Source organism: Sapajus apella, unplaced genomic scaffold (genome assembly GCF_009761245.1).
Source record: "Sapajus apella isolate SASKATOON/1434 unplaced genomic scaffold, GSC_monkey_1.0 scaffold7, whole genome shotgun sequence".
Taxonomy (NCBI): Eukaryota; Metazoa; Chordata; class Mammalia; order Primates; family Cebidae; genus Sapajus; species Sapajus apella.
In genome coordinates this window covers 16942545-16967175 of record NW_022436947.1, presented here as the reverse complement: position 1 = coordinate 16967175, position 24631 = coordinate 16942545, and the positions used below count along the sequence as shown (strand labels likewise).

The following is a 24631-nucleotide window of genomic DNA, read 5'->3' as shown; positions in this document are numbered from 1 at the left end:
TATATATGGATTATATATATATATATATGGATTATATATATATATATATATGGATTATATATATATATCCTGTAATCCTAATGATAGAAGATAAGACACTCACTCATTTTTCCAGTCCACAGGCTCATGTAATATGAGAAGACAAAATTTTTAAGTTTCGTCCTATTCTAACCTTACCACGTCCTTTTCCCTAATATAGTGTTTTTCTCATTTTTCTATATTCCTCTTCCCCACAAATATATTTTTTGTTTTTTGAGATGGAGCAGCACTCTGTCACCCAGGCTGGAGTGTAGTGGTGCGATCTGGGCTTACTGCAACCTCCACCTCCCAGGTTCAAAGAGTTGTCCTCCTGAGTAGCTAGAAGCACAGGCACATGCTGCCACGCATGGCTAATTTTTGCATTTTTAGTGGAGACGGGGTTTCACCATGTTGGTCAGGTTGGTCTCAAACACCTGACCTCAAGTGATCCACCCACCTTGGCCTCCCAAAGTGCTGGATTACAGCATAAGCCACCATGCCTGGCCTCCCGCAAATATAATTTTATAGATATATAACTATTTAAGTAGAAGCAGGTGACAATGGATCTAATTATAAGAGGCAATGACACCAATTATTGCTTGTTTTTAATCTATGTGAAGATAATACTCTCATCCATTGTTGGAAGAGTGTCTGAGCTAAATTGCCTTTTAATGCATGCTGATAGGTTTGAGCTCTCTTATTCTCTCAACTGGTTTACCTGAAACTAAAAGTACACATGGTGAGAACGCTTGCTATTATTTCAGTATAGACTGTGCCTTTAATAACTGGCATCTGGGAGATTTAAAGACCTTATTCACATTAGAGCTGTGTTCTCTAATCAACTGAGAGTGCTAGGCTAATGATCTAATGTTTGCCTGTATAGCTATCTCACTAGGATTCATGAAAAAATACCTTAGTAGCTGAAATACCAATCTCAAAAGGCAAAATGGTGTTAAACAGATCCTATCAAAATTTCAGGCATGAATACTACATGCACAGTTGCTGAGAGCTCTTGGCTTTTCTGAATTAAGGAACAGAAAAGTAAGGTATTAAGACGTATAAGCATAAACTTATTTAAATTTCACAATTATTAATACATAGTCCTATGTTTCTCATGTCTGCAAATAAGTTTCTATAGTCATTATCAGAAATGGTAGTAATCAGCACTTTTTAAAAAACAAAGGGAACTTTTTTCCTAGAGTGCACTGGTGCCACTGAAGGTTTAGCCAGTGCCGCACGAATACTTGGCTCTGGGGATTTCCCTAAAACTCTGCCCTGTGCGTACTCCTTAGACTCACTGTCTTCATAAATAGGCTAATTGTCTTAGCAGGAAAGCATCTGAAGCAACTAGAGAGATTTCTTAAAAAAGATGATCAACATAAGTAGATTTGATGTTATAGAGAAGACTGATATAATTACACTCACATTTCTTTAAGAAAACTATTTATAATATGGGCATTGTCTAGTAGTAAATAATTTTAAAATAAATAGATACATTTGAATTTTATAAGTAAGGAAATCTAAACTTCAGACATTGTAAAATTAATTTAGCTAACTTTATTCAAAAGATCCATGTGATGTTCGCATAAGATTTATGGAGACAGTCTTCCTTAAAAATAATCATGTTGAGGTCATTTGTCACAGAATATTAGAACATTCCAAAAGTGTAAGCAAAATTGACTTATCAAAACTCAGGAAGTTTAACTAAAATTAATTTCCAAATAATAAATAGGTGTGTTAAGAACATTGCATATGTTTTATGTCCTTAGAGAATAATCTTCACAATGCAACAATCATCTTTGAAATATACTCATTCCTTGTAAAAGAAAAAGTGTACACTGCAAACATAATGAGCAGCAACACCAAATATACTCGAAGCAAGACTTATTGTGCTTACACCATCAAAATTCTCCTTCAGAATTCTCCTGTTTAACATAACATTGTTGCTTTTGAAATCTTGGCCTTGAGATTTTGAAAACATGTCATATTGATAATGGATCCAAAATCCTAACGTCATTTTAGACTACAAGCAAAGTAAATATTCTGTTAACTGCTATGTAACAGTTAATTAACTGCTATGTCAGTTAACTGTCAACTGCTATGTGTCAGTTATGTAACTGATCCAGTAAAATATCCATATGTGCCTAAATTTTGATTTCTTTACTTATAAAGTTATGTCTGTAAGATCACCAAAAATTATCTTTGAATTTAATTCAGTAAGCATTTTTCAGTTTTTTTTTTTCTTTCACTAACAAGTGGACAAAAAAAATACATGAATTGAGTGTAAGACTTCTGACCATTTTCTCTGGGTTATGTTTGTTGTTTTGCAGTTTAGCTTTCACATAGGTCTCTGGTGATATCTTTATTTCTGTGATTGTATTTGTACCTCTCTCTTTTCTGGCTTCATTTTGCAAGGGAAAATAATAGGTTCTTTCTCTCTTAGGTTAGGTGCATTTTCTCTCTTGGGACCCTCATCACCTATATGGATTCATTTGTTTAGTAATGACTCTTCTATCTAGCTCTTTCATCCTGATAAGCCACACTCTCTTAAGTGCCATATATTCTGTTTGCCATATGATTTTGTGCTTATGGCACAAATCACTTATGCACTGTTATAAATAAGCAAAAGTTTATTGAAGATATGTGATGAGATGTCCAATAAAGATGTTTAAACTCACAAGAAAAAATCAGACAGTATTTCTTAGATTCCAAAGATCTGCCATGAGATCCTTTAACTATGGAATTTCCATGACAATTTTTCATTTCTATCAAATCGTTTATTCATAAACTTGTTACCTGATTCCTTCATTAGGAACTCACTTATTACCAACTTTATAGATGGAATTGTAGATAGAAGATTCTAGGAACCTGTAAAAATTTAAGATTAATAATAATAATTTGCCAGTTTAGAAGTACCATCCTACATCTCAGTATTAACAACCTTATTTTTTTCTATACAGTACACAGAATGAATACAGTATACAATTTGAAGCTGCCTTTTAAATGTAGGAAATTAACTTCTTTCTTACAGTTATTACAGAGAATTGACAGAAAGAGCTTATAATGAAGGCTAATGCATCATAATGAAGACTGATACATCATAGGCTGATTATTGTGGATGTAACTGCTAAGGTCTGAGTATGTCCCCCAAAAGTTACATGTTAAAACCTAATTGCCAGTGTAATAGTATTAAGAATTAGGGCCTTTAGAAGTTGATTAAGTCATGAGTGCAGAAACCTCAGGGAATTAGGGGTCCTTATAAAAAGGCCCATGGAAGTGTTCATTCCCCTCTGCATTTCTGCCATGTGAGGTGCCAGCATTTGTCCTCTTTTTCCTTCTGCTCCTTCTGCCTTGTGAGGATGTAGCTTTCATCCTCTCCAGAGGAAGTAGCATTCAAGGCGCCATCTTGGAAGCACAAAGCAACCCTTGTTAGACACCGAACGTGTCGGCACCTTGATCTTGTACTTAGCCTCCAGAGCTGTGAGAAATACATTTCTATTGTTTATAAATTACCCAGTCTGTAGTATTGTTGTAGTAGCACAAACAAAGACAGTAACAAAACTCATTTAACAGGAGGAGAAGAGCTCTCTTTTCTCTCCCCTATTTCATCTTGTGACATGCTTGCTCTTACTCTCTGCTCCAGCAACCCCTTCCTACAGTACCTCAAATGAGTCAAGCTTTTTCTTGCCTCAGGGTGTTTGGACATGCTATTCTCTGATTGAAATGCCCTTCCTCCTTATTCTTCACCTAGGTAATTCTCACTCATACTTTAGGAAGGACTGTAGTCAGCCTTCCAATGTAAGTAGTCTTATTATTATTCACTTTCATTGCATCTGTTTTTCCCACTTTAGTTTTCTTCAGACTTGGTTATCATATATTCCCTTACTTGTATGTTTATCTTACTCTAAACTGCAAATTCCATGAAGCCTGGGAAAATGTTTCATCATTATGACTGCAGTGCCTAACACAGTTTAAGTATTCTGTAAGTATTTATTGAATGAATGAAAAATTTAATAATTATGGGAATTTCAACTCTCTAAATAGTTCCTATAAGATGCTTAAAGTAGAGCATAGGATAAAATCTTGACCTACTTTTCTGACAACCTCATTTCTTAAAGAGTAGGTGAAGTAATATGAGTATTTGCATTCCTTGATGTATATATGATAAATAAATACTCTTTAGTGATAAAAACCTTAGAGGAATATAGAAATAGAAAGGGAAGATATTAGTAAACATTGCTATAAAGTAAACTTTGTATTCACAGACTCATCTGTAAAATGGGAAAAAGGCCTGTCCTGCATATATTATATAGTTTTTGTGGAGGTCAAATAAGCTAAGGTAGATAAGTAAACTTTGGAAACTGAAAAGCCTTATTCCTCTATAACATGGTAGTAGCAGTTAAGGCCAGATTTAAGGAATAAACATTTCAAATATTCAAATAAATAACAGATATCAAAGGAAAAGGCTTTTAAATATATAAATCAAAGGTTATATATTTAAGTTGAGTCATTTTATTTTAGCTTGAAATTGATGTGTTAATTATAGAAAAGTTATACAACTATAATATAAATGAATTTGAAATTGTCTTAATTTTATTACTTGGTCATAATTATTTTTAACATTTTGTAGATATTTTGACATTTAATTTTTATTGAGAAAATTGGTGCTCTGTAATTTATTTTTACTTAATGATATCATTTTTAATGGATGAATAGTGTTTCCTATGTTGAGCTATTCATTCATTCTTGCATCTGTTCATGGATCCAGTAATTGTCCATTGAGCACTTAGTCTATGTAAAGTACTGTACTTGGTCCTAGAAAGATGGCAGTCAAAATAGAAAATAACAAAAAAATTACTCCATTACACATTTAGTTCTAGTACTGACAAATGCTAGAAAGAGAGGTACATGCTGCAAGTGCATTTAATGTGATGACCTACTTGGAGAATGGAAAGTTAGGAAAGGCATATTTTGGGATGAAGTTTGAACGAGGAGGAGGGGTTAACTAAGCAAATAATCAGAAGACTGGCATATGCAAAGGCCTAAATGAAGGTGCAGGTAAATGGAGTGACTTTCAGAATGGAAACATCTGAAAATTAGACCACAATTTTTTAAAAAATGAAATTCTGAACAACATCTTGAAAATTAATTACAGTTAGGGAAAACTGGAAAGTAGCATTAAAGAAATGAAAAAATGGGAAGATCTTTTAAACTGAGATATTTAAAAATGCCTAAGAATTATGAAAGAAGAAACATACAAGTAAAAAGTCTTACTCAAAGATCAATTCAAATGGTCTACAATTTGAATTCTATCAACTCCTAAGCAAAATTCAATTGGAATATCAAATTGAGCTGATACAGTGTAGTTATTCCTTACCTTTTGGAAATAGACCATGCTAGTTATTGCACAGACCCCAAGCATTATTGCATGAATCCCAAAACCTGCACCACATGCTGTCTTCATAGATGTGTTTCTCTTTCACATGTATGTAGATGAGTTATTAGGTCTAATAAAATACAAATACATTTAAAGGCATTATTTCTTCCTAAGAACTAAGCCATCCACCTTTCCTCCTAGCTATGTCACTGATGCTTAGGCCACCTGTCTTGTACTATGAAGATATTAGTTCCAGACTCATTGGCATTCTCTTTGGTTCTATTTGTCATAATTCTTAATGAAATTTAATACTGACATAGAGAATCCTTATAACATCTTGACCTCTTGGTTACTTGACATACTTTCCCCTTCCTTCATCCTAACACTGCCATTGTTCCTTATCTTCACTGATCCTTACCTTCACTCCATTAATTTCAAATTCTCATGTTATTCTATGATATGGAGATATTCATGGACAGATCATTCTCTTTGGGAACATTTTTAAGAATTAAGGAATGTATTATGTTTAAATTTGCATAGTGATTTGGGACTGACGAAACATCTTCTCCTGCATTATGCCTTAGATCATTCATTGGACATCTCTTGTTCAGTTTTTCTTGCAACTCTGATAGTAAAGTTCAAGTTTGATATAGTTTGGCTTTGTGTCCCCACCCAAATCTCATCTACAGTTGTAATTCCCATGTGTCAGAGGAGGGGCCTATTGGGAGGTGATTGGATCCTGGAGATAGTTTCCCCCATGCTGTTCTCATGATAGTGAGAGAGTTCTCATGAGATCTGATGGTTTTAAAAGTGACATTTTCCCCTGCACCCTCTCTCTCCTGCCACCATGTAAGATGTGCCTTGCTCCCTTTCGCCTTCACCATGATTGTAACTTTCCTGAGGCCTCTCCAGCCATGTGGAACTTTGATTATAAATTACCCAGTCTCAGGTAGTTTGTTTACAGAGTGTGAAAATAGACTAATGCAAAGTTTAGCTCATATTCTTGAATTAGAATAATATCAGATGTCCTATAATCTTACTTGAATCTTGTTCATGTACTTCCTAGATATTCTATGTGAGTCATAAAACCAACTTTTCAAAAAAAAATCGTGTAAAAACTAGACTTCTGCCTATTTAAGCAATTAGGTAAACTAAAGAAAGTAGAGGAAAAATAGGATCTCGAAAGATAAGAAGATTTATAATTGGAACAGATAACACATATGTTGCTAGAATTGGGGAAGAATGATGTGATAAACAGTTAATGTTTTTCTATTAAGCTTGTTACACTGTTTTGTAAACCTTAAGATATCGCAATATTGCTCAAAGTATTCAACTTCTGTTCTGCACCCTAAATGGCTTAGAGCCAGTAACACTTCTTTAATTCACAGATTTAAGTATTTAATAGGTCCTCCATAAATTGTGATTAGATAGCTAATTTTTTTAAAGACTCAACTATTTCAATAATAAATGTCAGCTCAGGACACTGCATAAATTAATGCCTGCATAAGAAAAAGCAGTTTGATTTCTCTTGGCAGAGAGCTGTTCTGAAACTCAAGAAAACATTGAAGAGCATTTGTGTTTTCTAAGGCACAGACATGTGTTTTTCAGTGCCATTAAGTCATTCATTCATTCATTCATTCAACACACGTTTATTGAAACTCTGCTGTATGCTAGGGGCTGGACTAAGTTTTTGTGGTATAAAGATGAAAAGAGACATTCTTAACTTCCAGTCTAAGATGGGTGAGAGGCAGACAAATCAGGCAGCAATGGGGGTACAGAACTATTGCCATTATGTTGGAATTGTTATAAGAGAAAAAGCAGGAACAATAGGTAGTCTGGTCGAAAGGAATTCAAGGAGAAGCATCATGGAGAAAAGATATATAACTTTCAACCTCGAGGATGAGTAACAGATAGCAAATGGGCTTAGGAGTGAGGTGAGGAGAGTGAGTAAAGTGTCTTAAAGTGGAGCTAGGCTGTGAGAATAAGGCCCATTTGAAGAACCAGAGAGATTAATTTGACTACAGCACAGCGTGGAATGGCAATAGGTGGGACAGGCGAGGCAGAAGCATATTGAAGAGCCTTATAAGATATATTAAGAAGGGACCCTGAAAGCCATGGGCCTTTTGATTTATATGTAAGAAAAGAAAAACATGCATACATACCATAATATATACCCTTTTAACAAATTTTTTAATGTACAGTACATTATTATTAACTATTAGCACATTCGAAATTTGGCAAGATCATTATTAGATGTGTTAAGATGGCTTAATCATTTTTCTTATGTGTGTGTTCATCACTCTATTGATAGCCAGGCCCAGTTCAGCCAATCTTGCGGACTCCAGATGGCTGTCTGCTCATATGGTGCTGTATACTGCATTTATCATAGGTTTTTAAAAATACTTTGTAGATATTTCTTAGTGAATACACTTAGGCATTTCATATTTACTATTTAAATATTAATGCTGCAGCAAACATAATAAACTTCAAGGTAAAATGACTCTAGAGGAAGAGGCCAAGAAATAAAGATACAAACTAATTTTCCTAATTATATTGGCCTGGGAGGCTGATTTGTGTAATATGTGAAACTATCTAGGCAGGGAAACGTGATGGTTCTCAAAGGCCTTGGAAACTGCAAATCAAGTATGTTTTAGAATTTAGAAAATACAGAACCTGAGTAAAACTCTATTAACTTATTTCAAAAATGGAAACACAAACTGAGGAGGTTTACTTTGCCGTTCTGCCGAAGAGCTTGGCATTTATCGTCCAATGAGACTGTTGATTTGGCAATTGGCCCTTAGGCAGGTCTGACATTGGAATAATGCAGAACTCTTGATTCAGGTCATAGAAAAAGCAACACTTCGGGCACAGCACACATGACCAAACGAGCACTGGAAACCTGGTGAGTTCCCTGTTTTCCACTTCGAAAGTGCTTCTCAGCCAGTTGAGTCACAGGCAGAATGACTTTTGTAGGATGTTGTTTCTTCTTCTGAGATAGAGACTGTTCCATTACACTAACTGGCTTCCAATGCCCTATCTCTATTATAATGGAATAGTCTTCTGTTCTCACTGAGGATTGAAGTCTTTTGTGCTTTGGTATCTTTAACTCCTTTTACCCCAACATCCAAGAAGAGAACTTAGAGTTGTTCATTCTTCGTGACGGCACATTTTCGTTTCTCTGGGAATCACTCTACTCCCATAAAATACTCTCCTGAAGTACCTTCCAGACTGAGTGAGAACATAACAGCTTTCTTTGAATATCTGAAGAGGTGTGTGAATATCTGAAGCGGCAGCAGCAGGCTGGCCTGTGTTGCCTCGCATGGCAACAAGAAGACTGAGCATCTGAGCTGCACTGTGGACCACTGGGTTCAGCATCCAGCAGCCTCACAAAAGAGTGAATCTCTTATTTCTTCTAAGCAGAGTTCAGATGATCCTGTCAGGGAAGTAGCAAAATAGATTACTACATGGGAAACGTAGTTGGATTTGAATCTGATACTCTATGATTATTTTATTAAGGCATTAATGACATATACATTGCAACAATTTATCGACTTTATCAGCAGAATATGGTAAATTCAGAGTAGAATTAAGTGTTATATATTAAGGAAAAACATGTAAACATGTTCAATGTTATTTTTAAATAACTTTTGGCTTAAGGCATATTATTTAGGTACTATCTTTAGAACAATTAAAATTAATCACATATGCTCATCCATCTGCTTTATAATATCCAGGTAATAATACTCAGCATTTTAATCAATTTTAATTTAGTTAATATCCTCGCTTCCATTTTGGAGAGGAATGCAGCACAGTGGTATATAAATAATGACACTTTTTTTATGGTGTTCGGCAAACATGTGTTTGTTGAAACCTCATTAAAATGAGCAGAAGCTTTGAAGTTTGAGGTTGTCTAAAAATTTTTGCACCATGCTGAACACAGTACACAATTCTAAATGTCAGGTGAGATGTTACAGTCAGGGAATCCAAAGTAGACAAAGAGGAGGGTTGTGGACAATAATTGAATGTTCTTTCTGCACTGAGGTTGTATAAAAGAACAAAAATAAACAGAACATAGTTTCTGTCTCCCTTTATATCAAAGAAAACCCTTTAAACCTTTTAAGATTATGCATTTTTTGTTTAAATTGTATAAATTCAGTTGGATCTTTGTTGTGGAGGAATTTCATGTTCTAGTTTACTTATTTGGTTAAAATATTTATTGAATGCCTACCACATATCAGGATATACAAAGTGGATATGGAATGTATTACTTTTATATGAATTCCTGCAAAACCTTTCTGGACCCTTCTCTTGCCTTCAGCAAATACTCCTTTGAGTCCACCCTCCACACTCCTGCCAGAGTCATTCTTTTAGAACACAGATTGCCTCACTGTCATAGCTAAACTTTATAACAGTTCCCACTGGCAACCAAAAGAAACCCAAACACCTGTTATATCATCTGTTTTTATCTCCAGCCTTGTGCTACAACACTCCCTTTTGTGTTCTGTTTCACCCATCATAAATGACCTACTACAGATTTAAGAACAGTTATGTTTCCATGCCTTCATATATACCATTTCCTAGACCTTGAATGCACTTTTGCTCATTCCTGCTTTTGCCATAGTGGATGGGATATATACTGATGACATTTCCTATTGACTTAATTTTTATTTCTCCTGAGAGTATCTCTTTAAAGAATAAAATTTATCTTTAGTGTCCTGGAATTGGTAAGCTAGTTCCTCTGGTGAAAGCAGAGTGGTTAGAAGAAATGATCACTGTGTATGAGAGGAGGAATGATACAGGGGAAGTATTTATGAAGAGGACTCAGTTTGTGAGGCTGACAAAATGTCAGTAGAAGCCAAGTAGGAATCTAGCTTTCACTGGCAGTACTGACTGACTGTACCACCCAAGTGGTTAAAGTCACTCCTCCTTAGGTTGAGAACTTACACATATTTCTGCCTCTTTAAGTATTTTTCCGCACCTTTCTCCCAAGAATATTTGTCATCTAGTATTATAATTAGCTTCTTATGTTTCTGACTAGCCTGGTGTTTCTTAAAGGTAACTAGCCTCTACAAGGTTCTTGATGTTATTCAGTGAATGAATATCAGACCTTGCTCCTACAGAAAGTGATGAAAGAAAATAATGATGACTTTCTCAGTATCAGACCTTATGGCAGGCACTGGCTAGGAAGGGGAAAAAAGACAATTAAGATTCCTTTTCTCATGGAGCTTAGTGTTTGTTGTTGAGTAGTGATAATTTTTATTTACTTATTTTTACTCTTTTTCCAGCTTTAAGGTATAATTGACAAACAAAAATTGTATATATTTGTTGTATACAATGTGATGTTATATACATTGTATACAATGTGATGTTGTATACATTATAAGTTGATTACCACAATCCAGGTAATTAACATAACTGTCACCTCACTCAGAATTTGTGTGTGTGAAGTGAGTACATTTAAGAACTACTCCTTTGCAATTTTCAAGTATACCATACATTATTATTAGCTATAGTCGCCATGCTGTACAATAGATCTCCAGGATTTATTCCTCCTGTCTAATTAAAACTTTGTACCTTTCGAGCAACATCTTCCCATTTCCCCCCTTTTCTACCCACTCCCATCCACTGGCAACCATCATACTGCTTCTCTTGTGAATTTGAATCCTTTAGATTTCACATGCAAGTGAGGCCATGCAGTATTTGCCCTTCTCTGCCTAGTTTATTTCACTTAACATAATGTCCTCCAGGATCATCTATGTTGTCACAGATGACAGGATTTCCTTCTTTTTATAAGGCTGAATAGTATTCCATTGTGTTCTTCATCCATTAATGAATCGATGGGCATGGATTATTCCACATCTTGGTATTGTGAATAATGCTGCAATAAACGTGGGAGTCCAGATAGTCTTTGACCTACTGATTTCATTTCTTCTAGATAGGTACCTAGTAATGGAATTACTGGATCATATGGTAGCTCTCTTTTTAATTTTGGGGGGGAACTTCCATACTGTTTTCATCATAGCTGTACTCATGTATACTCTCACTATAAGTGTGCAAGAGTTCTATTTTCTCCACTTCCTTGCCAACATTGTCTTTTGTCTTTGTGGCAATAGCCATTCAACTGGTGGGAGATGATATTCTTGTTTGGTTTGGTGTTTTGAGACAGAGGCTTGCTCTGTCACCCAAGCTGGAATGCAGTGGTGCAATTTTGGCTCACTGCAACCTCAAGTTCCCGGGCTCAAACAATTCTTATGCCTCAGCCTCCCAAGCAGCTGGGATTACAGGCCTGCACCACCACACCTGGATAATTTTTGCAGATTAGTAGAGATGAGGTTTTGCCACATTGTCTACGCTGGGCTTGAACTCCTGGTCTCATGTGATCCATCTTCCTTGGCCTCCCAAAATGCTGAGATTACAAGCATGAGTTACTGCTTCCAGCCTGTGAGGTGAAATTTGATTGTAGTTTTGGTCATTTTTTTTCTTTTTCTTTTTCTTTTTAGGCTGAGTCTCATTTTATTGCCCAGGCTGGAGTGCAGTGGTGCTATCTTAGCTCACTGCAACCTCTGCCTTCCATGTTCAAGCGATTCTCATGCCTCAACCTCCCAAGTAACTGAGACTACAGTCATATGCCACCGTGCCTGGCTAATTTTTTGTATTTTTAGTAGAGATAGGATTTCACCATGTTGGCCAGGCTGGTCTTGAACTTCTGGCCTCAGGTGATATGCCCTCCTTGGCCTCCCAAAATGCTGGGATTATAAGTGTGAACCACTGCACCCAACCTGATTGTAGTTTTGATTTGCATTTCCATGATAATTAATGATGGTAAGCATTTTTAATATTTTAATATTTATTAGCTATTTGGATGTCTTCTTTTGATAAATGTTGATTCAGGTCCTTTGCCCATTTTCTGTTGAGTTAGTTCTTTTCTTGCTATTGAGTTGTATAATTTATTTCTGTATTTTGAATATTAACTTCATAGCAGATATGTGGTTTGTAAACATTTTCCCCCATTCCATAGGTTTTCTCTTCGTTCTGTTCATTCTTTCCTTTGCAATGTAGATGCTTTTAATTTGATACAGTCCTATTTGTCTATTTTTGGTTTTGTTGCCTGTGCTTTTGGGGTCATATTGAGAAAAATTATTGCTCAGAGCAATGTCAAGAAACTTTTCCTTATGTTTTCTTCCAGGAGTTTTAGGTCCTACATTTATGTTATTAATCCATTTGAGTTTATTTTTGTATATATTAGTAACATGAGATAAGGGTCTAATTTCATCCTTCTACATCGTAGGTAGCCAGTTTTCCCAATACTATTTGTTGAGGAGACTGCCTTTGCCCCACATTGTGCTTTACTGGCACCTTTGTGGGACATCAGTTGACCATAAATGTGTAGATTTATTTCTTGTCTATCTATTCTGTTCTATTGGTCTATGTGTCTGTCTTCATGGGCAGACAATTTTTTAAAAGAGAGGATCACAGGGAAGTATTGCTTGTAATTAGAATATGATACGATGATTGCTATTATGAGGTTCTTTACAATGCTGAACATATGATTAGCTTTGCCTTAGGGATAATTAGGTGGATAAGATTAGATAAAAGCGGTATTTTATATGAAAGCATGTTTAAAAGCATGGAGATGTACATGTATATGTGTATGTGTCTTCAGAAGTATGATTTATAATTCACCATGGCTACACTGAGACTAGAATGTGAGACATATTTATTTAATGACATTTCTGATCCAGGATTATGATTCGAGGTCCAAATATCTCCAAATCCTCTAGCCTTTCCAAACCTAGTGCAATACTGCAAGACTGCAAGATCCATGAGAGCAGGGAATGTGTCATTGACTTGCGTTTCCTAATGTCTCACAACATGCTTAGTCACCGTAGTTCCAGAGTTATATTTCTGATTTTCTCTTAGCTGGTCTGTGAGAGCATTTCTGTGGTTACAGTCACTGTTGTATAATCAACTGTGTCCTGTGTGTATGAGAGCACTTTTTTTTCAGACAGAGTCTTCCGCTATTGCCCAGGCTGGAGTGCAATGGCGCCGTCTTGGCTCACTGCAACCTCTGCCTCCAGGATTCAAGCGATTCTCCTGCTTCAGCCTCCCGAGTAGCGGGGACTATGGGTGTGTGTCACCACACCGGGCTGAGTTTTTGTACTTTTAGTAGAGACAGGTTTCACCTTGTTAGCCAGGATGGTCTCGATCTCCTGACTTCGTGATCTGCCCACCTCAGCCTCCCAAATTGCTGGGATTACAGGCGTGAGCCACTGCACCCAGCTGAGAGGCCAAGAGCACTCTTAACATGTGCTTACAATCTGGAGAGTTTGAGAAAAAGTGGGATTTTAAAATATATTTCCTTCGTCTGTCATTGATTACTTCAGATATTCTGATTAGGATAAGTCAGGGACTATTCTCAAATATTAAGATTCTTTTTCTTCAAGGAAATTGAATGTTGGTTAGAACTACAGGTTCAAGGCTAGGGAAAGCATCTTTCTTGTAAAATAGATACATTTCAAATAACAGGCTCCTTTTCCTGTGGGCGAGAAAACCGCCTTGTTTAAGTAAAGCAACTTGATCTCTTCAAGAAATTAAAAGATGTTTCTCTTTAAAACTATCTTTGATTTAGCGATGTAATACTTTAAACGTACTTCTGAATATGGATTACAATCAAGTCAGTTGGAGTATCTATATTCGGTCTTAACGCTGGTTTAAACTTAGAGTCACAAATGTACTTTGTAGAATTCTGGCATGATGCACACTAGCATTATCATTTATTTTTTTCTCTTGGATATTCACATTAGTTAAGGGTAAATATTTCTTTTAAAATGTAATAGAGGAGACAGCAGTCATACAAATAAGTTATATAAAAACAATAAAAATAAATCATAAAACTTAACAATACTTGAAACTATTATCGTTTTGAGGCCAAACAGCCCATTCTCATCTATTCTTTTATCAGCCCTGTTACCAGCATGTGCACTTACATCCTCAAGACCTAGGTAACCTTTGTTTTTCTCATAAAATATAATAGACAAATAACTTATATTTCAGGTTGACATTATTTCCCTGTAGAAAACCACATTTTTACTCAATCTCTAAATTTTGAATCTAAATTGCTATAATCACCATATTTCATATTTTAGAATCAAGACACTTATAGAATAAACCTAGGGAAGCTTTATGAAGCCTTTTAGATTTCAAGGCAAACAGCATTTCAAAGACACACTACGTTTCTGGGGTTAAAACAACTTTTTAATATAAATGGACATGATCTGGAAAAGGGAACAGTGTGTTGTCAACATCAAAAGAATGTGGCATTGCCTTTCCAAGACAAGGCCCATTTAAAGTCATTTCTTAAAGCAGGTCCCATTTATAATGAGGTTAAAAGTAGTTAGTATGTTGTTATGTGGGTTTTGCTGCATGGATTTGTGCATAATCAGAAATTCTAATCATAAGAGGCCAGGAGAACATTATAATTGCAGAAGAGGGAGGGCCACCATGTGTCAAAGTCTCAGAAGGGAAATAGGGATTTATCACATCAGTGGTGAGGCAGGTGATAGATGAATGGGGTGATTTAGTGTCACTGCAGTGAATTTAGTGAGAAAGTGAAAGACGGCCTTTAGGGGGCGTCTAAGAAAGAGTTGGGAATTTATGAACTAAAATATGTGTTAAAATGTGATTTATCTCAGGAATCTTACTTCAGTTATAGCCATAGCCTTATAGATGAGTCCAGACAATATTTTAATAAAAACCTTTCTGCCGGGCATGGTGGCTCAGCCTATAATCCCAGGACTTTGGGAGGCTGAGGCAGGCAGATCACGAGCTCAAGGGATTGACCATCCTGGCCAACATGGTGAAACCCCACCTCTACTAAAATTACAAAAACTATTTGTACCTGGCGATGCATGCCTATAGTCCTAGCTACTTGGGAGACTGAGGCAGGAGAATTGCTTGAATCCGGGAGACAGGGGTTGCAGTGAGTGGAGATTGTGCCACTGCACTCCAACCTGGCGACAGAGTGAGATTCCATCTCAAAAACAAACAGAAAAAAGAAAAAACAAAAAAAGAAACTTTTCAAGCCAATTGAATGTGCATTACCACCATGAACTTCTGCACAGCTGCAAGCATTCCAGATTTCAGGTTTATGCCTGTGTGTTCCATGAAGGTAAAGATCTCATTACACATTAAGTTTTTCTTTCTGTTAACAGAAATATTTGTGAAATAACACACGAACAAATTTAGATTTGTTTTCTTTATTCCTGAACCTACATGCCTCCATCTGTATCTAATTATGTGTTGTGAATGTTCAGAGGCAGTCATGGTAAAGAGCAAAAGCCCCAAGGAGAAGACCAAGAAGCCTCTGTTTGTTGCTACATTTTCTTGTATTTAAAAAACACAACTTTGGGGCTGGACGCAGTGGCTCATGCCTGTAATCCCAGCACTTTGGGAGGCCAAGGTGGCCAGATCACCTGAGGTCAGGAGTAAAAGACCAGCCTGACCAACATGGTGAAACCCCGTATCTACTAAAAATACAAAAATATTAGCTGGACGTGGTGGCACGCACCTGTAATCCCAGCTACTCGGGAATCTGAGGCAGGAAAATCACTTGAACCTGAGAGGTGGAGGTTGCAGTGAGCCAAGAATGCCCATTGTACTCCAGCCTGGATGGCTGAGATTCTGTCTCAACACACACACACACACACACACACACACACACACACACACACACAGATTTGGAAGGGGAGCATTGGATTGGAAAGAGACAAATTTGAAGGTCCTTCTTGTTCTAGCATTCCATAAAATAAGAAAGCGACTAAGACTCTATTTTATACCTTTAGTGAAAAATAACAATAGCAACCAAACACCGAATCACACACATCAAAACATTAGCACATAATATAAATAAAATAGTAAGTAGGTTTACTGATTTTTTTTATGTTTATGTCATCATGCATGCATATTCTATATCTACATATTTGATGTAAAAATTACACTGTGTCTCTACCTGCACTGCAAATATTTTATTAGGTCCCCATTAGGATGGTTATTGTTAAAAAAGAAGAAGAAAACAGGTGTTGGTGAGGATATGGAGAAATTGGAAACTTTGTGCATTGCTGGGGTAATATAAAATGGTATAGCCACTGTTGAAAATGGATTGGCAATTCCTAAAAAAAGTGGTATATAGAATTGGCACGTGATCTAGCAATTCTATGTCTCAGTGTATACTCAAATACAAGCAGAGATTCAAATAGTTATTTGCAGACCAAGGTTCACAGCAGCATTATTCATAGTAACTGGAATGTAGAAGCAACCCAAGTATCCACTGAGAGATGAATGAAAAAACAAAATGTAATGTATATTCAGTGGAACAAAATGTGATGTATATACGATATTTAACCTTTAAAAGTAAGTAAATTATGACAGATGCTACGAAATGGATGAAACTTGCTAAGTAAAATAAGCCAGTCACAAAGGGACACTTACTATAATACTTCAGTTATATCAGGTACCTAGACTAATCAAATTCATAGAGACAGAATGCAGAATGTAGAATGCTTGAGAGAAGCGGAAGGAATGGGAAGCTAGTGTTTAATGAATACAGAGTTTTCACAGGGGAAGACAAAAAAATTATGAAGTGGTAATGATTATACAACAATGCAAACATATTCATGTCACAGAACTGTGCACTTAAATGATTTCAATAGTATAATGTTATGCCTACTTTACCACAATAAAATATTCTATTAATATAAAAATAATTAATATAGAAGTTCCAATTACACTTTGGAAACTGAGTCACTTTAGTTGGCTTCCTTTCCTGACTACATTTTCACTTTTTCATTATAATGGAAGTCATTGGAAGAAAGTAAGAGAAATAGATGCTGAATAAGCAAAAGTAGCAAATGCTGTCTACACCGTAGCTCCAGAGCAGGATGCAGAGTTGAGGTAGCTGCAAACGCTAAAAAAACAAGTCAGGAGGATAGAGTTCTGGCAATCAGAAGCAGAATGCTTGTGGATTTTACAGAAGGATTGAGAGGGCTTTTGTGAATAATGTCTTTTAGTTTTAGATTCTCTTTCTCCAATCATAAAATGGGAGACTCATCAGATACTATTTATAGTTTTTGAATCAGTTTCAATCATCATACAACCCCTATTAATTCATTCAGCATTTTGATTCTCCCTCAAGATTGCAAGATCCTTTTGAATATAATTGATCCTATTTTTATTCCTACATTCCTTGTCATTTATAGTAATAATTTATTATTAATGAAAAAATGAAGGCAAACTCTGTAACACAGTGCTCATCTTATCAGAATGTGCAGTTCGGGGAAATATTGATTTGCTTATCAGCTGAACAATTGATATATATCTTAATTGATGAGTTGAACTATCTGGTCAATTCAGGAAAAATATTCCGAGATTTTGTCAATCTACAAGTGCAGAATAAAATATCAATTTTGGAATTGAAACTCCCACAAAATAGCAATGCATAGAGAAAGATAAGTCATGAAAACAAATGCCAGACTCTGTGTTAAAGCACTTTTCATGAATTATTTTATTTAAATTTCACAACAAATTTTGAGATAAGTATTTTTATTTTAAAGGTGAAGTAATCCAAAGATATATAGTTAAATGTTTTTCCCAAGACCAAAATAACTATTAGATTAATAGTTTAAACCCAGAGAAGTGAATCCATGACCTATGGGGTTTTAAAAGCAATGCATATTTCTTTCTTTCTTTCTTTCTTTTTTTGAGACAGAGTCTTGCTCTGTCGCCAGGCTGGAGTGCAGTGGCACAATCTTGGCTCACTGCAACCTCTGCCTCCTGGGTTCAAGCGATTCTTCTGCCTCAGCCTCCCGAGTATCTGGGACCACAGGTGCGTGCCACCACGGCATATTTCTTAACTGGGTGGCATGAGAAGCAGAAGACCAGGAAGTTCTAACTGCATGAACACTGGACCACTCCGCACGTGTAACTTTTTAACTCAAAGATTTGTGCTAACTCTACAGTGACTATTCGTGAGAACCTTATTAGGGGTCACAGATTTCACAGCTTTTTCTTTCTGTTTTAAAAAGTGAACATTTTAGTGGTTTTCAGTAGTGAAATAGCCATTTAAGGTTTATTAAGAGCATCTGTAAGCCTGAGGCTTTTTGTGGAATGCTATGGGAACAGATACATATTTAAAATAAAAGTGACAGGACTATTCCTGTAAAAGAGGAGCTAAAATATTTCTGTAGGAAAAAGTTGTGGTTTTTAAAACAGATAGTTAAAAGTAGCTTTTTCAATAAAATAAAATGATTTAACTTTTTAAAGTATGTAATTTAGTTATTCATGCCAAAAAATTAAGTATACATGAGTTCTCATTTTAAGTCGTCATTTGAAAATATTTCTCCTTGCAAAGCACCCTTTGCTGGGGCAGCCTTGTATGTAGCTTTTCAATATGCTAGACACACACGAGGTGCCTAATACCGCTGACCAGGTGTAAACTCATTGGTAATTACTGTCTAGCCTATTTAACTCGTTTGGTTACAGTGTGCTACTACTGAGTTCCAGCTGATCACTTCATTCCTCCAAAGCTAAGGCTTTACACAACCAAAGCATAGCTGCATAGATCCATTCTCCACATCTTTAACCCAGTTTAGCTCTTGTCCATATGTGTTATGTTGATTAGGGCAAGAAAATCTCCATTATGGAAACAAAATAAACAAAACAAAGATCACCACCTCAACTCCCACCAGGTGACTCAAAATATAAAGCCTGATTTACCAATACTATTTTTACTTTATTTCTACATTATTTGATAAAGCCATCAGTTTGATCATTATGTTCTATTTCTGAAGTTGTTTCATGATGAATAACAGAAATGTAGGAAAACACCACCATGAATATACATCTCAATAATTCATCATAAAGAAAGCCCTCTCATTTAACCATCTCCAAGGTAAGCACGATAATGCTTTCTAACATTCTCTTCTGTTTTTTCTAGTGTTTGGCTCTATGAATAAGTGTACAGTCACATTTCTGTTGGTATATACTGGGAAATGGGAATTGCTGCATCATAGGGCAGATTTAGATTCAGTTTTAAAACAATAGCAAACCATATTGCAACATTGATTATTTTATTTTACACTCCTACTTGCAGGGTAGGAGAGTTTCCATCACTCACATCCTTGCCAACCTTCTTACAAGTAACCAAGATGAATTTTATTACCGTATCAATATGACAAATACTTTCTTTTAATTTGGGACATTTCATACATTTACATTCAATATAGTTACTGCTATGTCTGTAATCTCACTCTTCGCTTCACATGTGATTCACCTAGCTTTTTCTCTGGTTAATGAGTGTCAAATCTTATGTTTTGCTTCCTTGCCTTTGCCTTTCCATCTCCTATTCTAGGTTCATGAAAGGTGCTGGGGTAAAAGTAGCCCCAAATATAATTTTTTTTTCTAATTCAGCAACTCAGACTTTATTCTAGATCTTCTGCAAAAAAAAAGTAATAATAATAATAATAAAATAAAAAACAACCCTGCATAACAAGATCTCCAGTTTATTGTACACATTAAAATGTGAGGACATATAATTTTTAAAAGCATTTGGTGCCTTTTGTGTGCTAGGCATTTCATAAATCTTATCTCATTTTTCTCTTCAAAAAAATTTACATGAGAGAGAGAGAGGATAAAAAGAAAGAGAGAGGGAAAGAGAAAGAAGTCACACCACATGGTCAAGATGTAGGAAGCTAAAGAAGGCATTATGACCCAGTTTATTTAATTTTTAAGTCTGTACAATTTTCATAGCATCCCGTGGTCTTTTATTAGTAGATTGTTTACATCCACTTTTTAAATATAAAAAAAGATACAAAATAATCATAAAAGTAATATGTTTTATGATTTTAGTTAACAAATATTCAATAGATAATCCTTTCCCCATTAATAGTTTTTGTCAGGTGTGTAAAAGAGCAGATGATTGTAAGTGGGTGGTCTTATTTCAGGGTTGTTTCTTCTATTCTGCTCCATTGGTCTATGTGTCTGTTCTTGTACCAGTACCATACTGTTTTGATTATTTTAGCCCTGTAGCATAGCTTGAAATCAGGTAGTACGATGCCTCCAGCTTTGTTCTTTTTGCTTAGAATTGCCTTTGCCATTTGTGCTCTGTCTTGGTTCTATATGAATTTTTAAATAGCTATTTCTAGTTCTGTGAAGAATATCATTGGTAGCTTAATAGGAATAGCATTGAATCTATAAATTGCTTTGGGCAGTATGGACATTTTAATAATATTGATTCTTTCCATCAACATGGAATGATTCTGCATTTGTTTGTGTCATTTCTGATTTCTTTCAGCAGTGGTTTGTAGTTCTCCTTGAAGAGGTCCTTCACTTCCCTTGTTAGCTGTATTCCTAGGTATTTGATTCTTTTTATGGCAGTTGTGAATGGGAATACATTTGTGATTTGGCTCTCAGCTTGCCTGTTGTTGGTGTATAAGAAAATGCTAGTGACTTTTACGCATTGACTTTGTATCCTGAGACTTTGTTGATGTTGCTTATAAGCCTAAAAATCTATTGGAGTGAGATGATGTGGTTTTCTAGGTATAGAATTATGTCATCTTCAAACAAAGATAGTTTTACTTCCTCACTTCCTATATAAATACCCTTTATTTCTTTATCTTGCCTGATTGCCTTGGCCAGAACTTCCAATACTGTTTTGAATAGGACTGGTGAGAGAGGATATCCTTGTCTTGTGCTGATTTTTAAGGGGAATGCTTCCAGCTTTTGCCCAATCAGTATGATACTGGCAGTGGGTTTGTCATATATGGCTTATTATTTTGAGATACATATGTTCTTTCAATACCTAGTTTATTGAGAGTTGTAAACATGAAGTGATGTTGAATTTTATCAAAGGTCTTTTCTGCATCTATTGAGATAATCGTATGGTTTTTGTCTTTAGTTCTGTTTATATGATGAATCACATTTGTTGATTTGCATATTTTGAACCAACATGGCATTCTGGGGATGAAGGCTACTTGATTGCAGGGGATAAGCTTTTTGATGTGTTGCTGGATTTGGTTTGCCAGTATTTTGTTGAGGAATTTTGCATTGATATTCATCACGGATTTTTTTTTTTTTTTTTTTTTTTTTTTTACTTTGAGGCAGTTTAATCTCACTTTATCCTCTTAACAAGTCTGTGAGGTAGGTAGGGCAGGCATCATTATTCCCAGCTGGAAGCTATGGCTCAGAAAGGTTAACTTAGGGTCTAAGAACTAGTACAGTCACCTGGTTTGTGTTAGGACCAGTAAACGCTAGTACGGAGCAGAAAAGCTGAGCACTGGTTTTGAAAGTTACTCTTCTGTTCCCATGTTGTTCCTGATCTTCCTCATTCCTGGTGCAGTCTTCAGGGGTCCTGGGTGACTCCATGCAGAGGCAGCCAAGGCCACACTGTTCTCTGTCCCAGGGCTGCCTGGCTCTGGGGAGGAAAGCTCAGTAACTGCCCACTGGGGAATAAAGGTCAGTTCCATCCTTCTGCAGTGACCTTGCCCATATTATCAACCCTTTGGATGTATTGTATCAGAAGAGATGGTAGGATCCAACCAGCTTATAACACTGACAGTCACACAGAGATATGCATATCATTGTGCATAAATACACATCTGCAACATGCTGAGCCCAGACAGGTCACTGTGCCAAAAACACTCCACAGACACCTGATCATGAGTGAGTTCACATTGTGGAAACCCAGAGATTTCTGGTGAGGAGGAGGAGCCCTGCAGCTGCTGCATCTTGGAAGCCTCACAAGAAACCAGGGCTCCTGACCAGACTGCTTAGAGGACAAAGATTCAGCCCTCGACTCAGAGAGGAGGGCAGGCATCAGCAGCTTTTCCTGGCAGTGCAGAGAAGCAGCAACAGGGCAAAGGGCGAGGAAGACTTCGCATCAAGTCGCCTCCACCCAGGGTCACCAGGTGCACGGAGAGGTCTCAGCATAGAGACAGGTTTTTTGCTCGTTGCTTCTTAACCACTAATGAAGGCATAAAGGCCTTCTGGTGGGGGTGGGACTGAAGCGTTTCAGGGAGATCCCTGAACTCGATCCTTGTATCCCTGGGAAGATGGCAAGTGGTACTTTGGCTCCACTGGGGCTTCTGGCAGCCTGGGAGGGTTGGCACTGGGCACCTCCACCTTTGGGAGTGAAGCAGCCTTTGCCCCCCTGGGGGTCTCTGGATCCGAAGCTGCAGATAGAGCTGCTGGAGCCTCGTCATCTGCTCCAGCACCAGACACAGGTGTTCGAGATATCGAAGACCCTGCCGGGGGAGGCAGGCCCAGGCTCCAGGCCCCAGGCCCCCCACCGCCTCTTCTTCCAGGCCTGACTCTAGGTCCGTGTCTGCCTCCGTGGACTCCTGTTCTCCTGCTCCAAAAAGGGGCACTTCACGCTCTGGCTTGCTTGGCGGCTGCAGAGGGCGGTGTCCTGATGAGCCGGCGGGAGCTGCTGGGAGCCGGTGGGACCGCTCCAGCACCTGCTCCAGCTTCTGGCTGGCCAGGAGCCCGCCTACCTGGGCCAGGGGCTGAGGACTCCCTGAGGGTTCAAAGTCCAGGGAGTCCTGAGAAAGGCCCGGTAAGGCGGCCAGGGGGCTGTCCCCAACTGCCATCTCCACTCCTGAGTCCCGGGAAGTCAGTTTGAGAAACTGAGCTTGTCACCTCTCTCCCAGGATGAGCACCCGTGGGCAGTGTCTGGGATCCGTCTGTAGGTGCTGGTGACTCCAGGCACCATGCAGCCCCGTGCCAGGCCCTCGCCAGCCGCATCCCGGCCGTCCACGGCGAAGGCGCGCCGCCGGCCCAGCATGGCCTGCTCCGGCCCCGGCCCCGGCCGCTGCAGCCGCCCCATGATCCCGGCGTGAGGCCCCGCCGCGCTGAGGAAGCTCAGCGCCCGCCCGTCCAGACCCAGCTGGGCGCGGCTCATCAAGGATATTAACCTGAGGTTTTCTTTTTTTGTTGTATCTCTGCCAAGTTTTACTATCAGGATGATGCAGGCCTCATAGAATGAGTTAGGAGTCCCTCCTACTCAATATTTTGGAATAGTTTCACTAGGAATGATACCAGCTCTTCTTTGTACCTCTGGTGGAATTCAGCTGTGAATTTTTCTGATCCTAGGCTTCTTTTTGGTTGGTAGACTATTTTACTGCCTCAATTTCGAAACTCATCATTGGTCTATTCAGGCATTCAATTTCTTCCCGTTCAGTCTTGGGAGGCTGTATGTGTCCAGAAATTTAGCCATTTCTTCTAGATTTTCTAGTTTATGTGCATAGAAGTGTTTATAATATTCTCTGATGGTTGTTTGTATTTCTGTGGGGTCAATGGTAATATCCCCTTATTATTTCTGTTTGTGTTTATTTGAAGCTTTTCTCTTTTCTTCTTTTATTAGTCTAGTCAGTGGTCTATCTATTTTATTAATTTTTTTTTTAAAAACCAGCTCCTGGATTCATTAATCTTTTGAAGGGCTGTTTGTGTATCTGTCTTCCTTCAGTTCAATTCTGATTTTGGTTATTCCTTGTATTCTGCTAACTTTGGGGTTTTCTTGCTCTTTGTTCTCTAGACCTTTTAGTTGTAATGTTAGGTTGTCAACTTGAGATCTTTCTAGCTTTTTGATATGGTCATTTAGTGCAATAAATTCCCTCTTAACACTGTGTTAGCTGTGTTCCAGAGATTCTGGTACATTACCTTTTTGTTTGCATTAGTTTCAAAGAACTTCTCTTTTTGTTTCAGAAAGGTGATTTTATTTAGGTAGAGAAAAGAGAAGGAAAGGAGAAGAAGAGAAAGGCTTCCACGAAGAGTGTGGAAGGGGATTCTAGAGGGGAAATCCTGGAGGGAGTTCCCACCTTGTGGGAGGGGATTCAAAGAACTTCTTGATTCTGCATTAATTTTATTATTTGCCCAAAAGTCATTCAGGAACAGGTTGTTTAATTTCCATGTAGTTCCGACATTTTGAATGAATTTCTTAATCTTGAGTTCTAATTTGATTGTGCTGTGGTTCAAGAGGCTGTTTGTTATTATTTCAGCTCTTTTGCATTTGCTGAGGAATGTTTTACTTCCAATTCTGTGATCAAATTTAGAGTAAATGCCATGTGGCAATGAGAAGAATGTATATTTTGTTGTTTTAACGTGGAGATTTCTGTAGATAGCTATCAGGTACACTTGATCTAGAGCCAAGTTCAGGTCCTGAATGTATTTGTTAATTTTCTGTCTTGA

General features: G+C 37.3%; 1 long non-coding RNA gene and 1 pseudogene across 5 annotated transcripts in view; one reads left to right on the top strand and one right to left on the bottom strand.

Annotated features, from left to right (window-relative positions):
- LOC116550235 overlaps positions 1-24631 on the top strand; it is a 273807-nt gene that overhangs the window by 137334 nt on the left and 111842 nt on the right. The gene's annotated exons all lie outside the window — the stretch shown is intronic.
- LOC116550234 lies at positions 21541-23285 on the bottom strand (annotated as a pseudogene). The gene has a single exon (XR_004268285.1). The product of XR_004268285.1 is annotated as an uncharacterized protein C8orf58 pseudogene (transcript).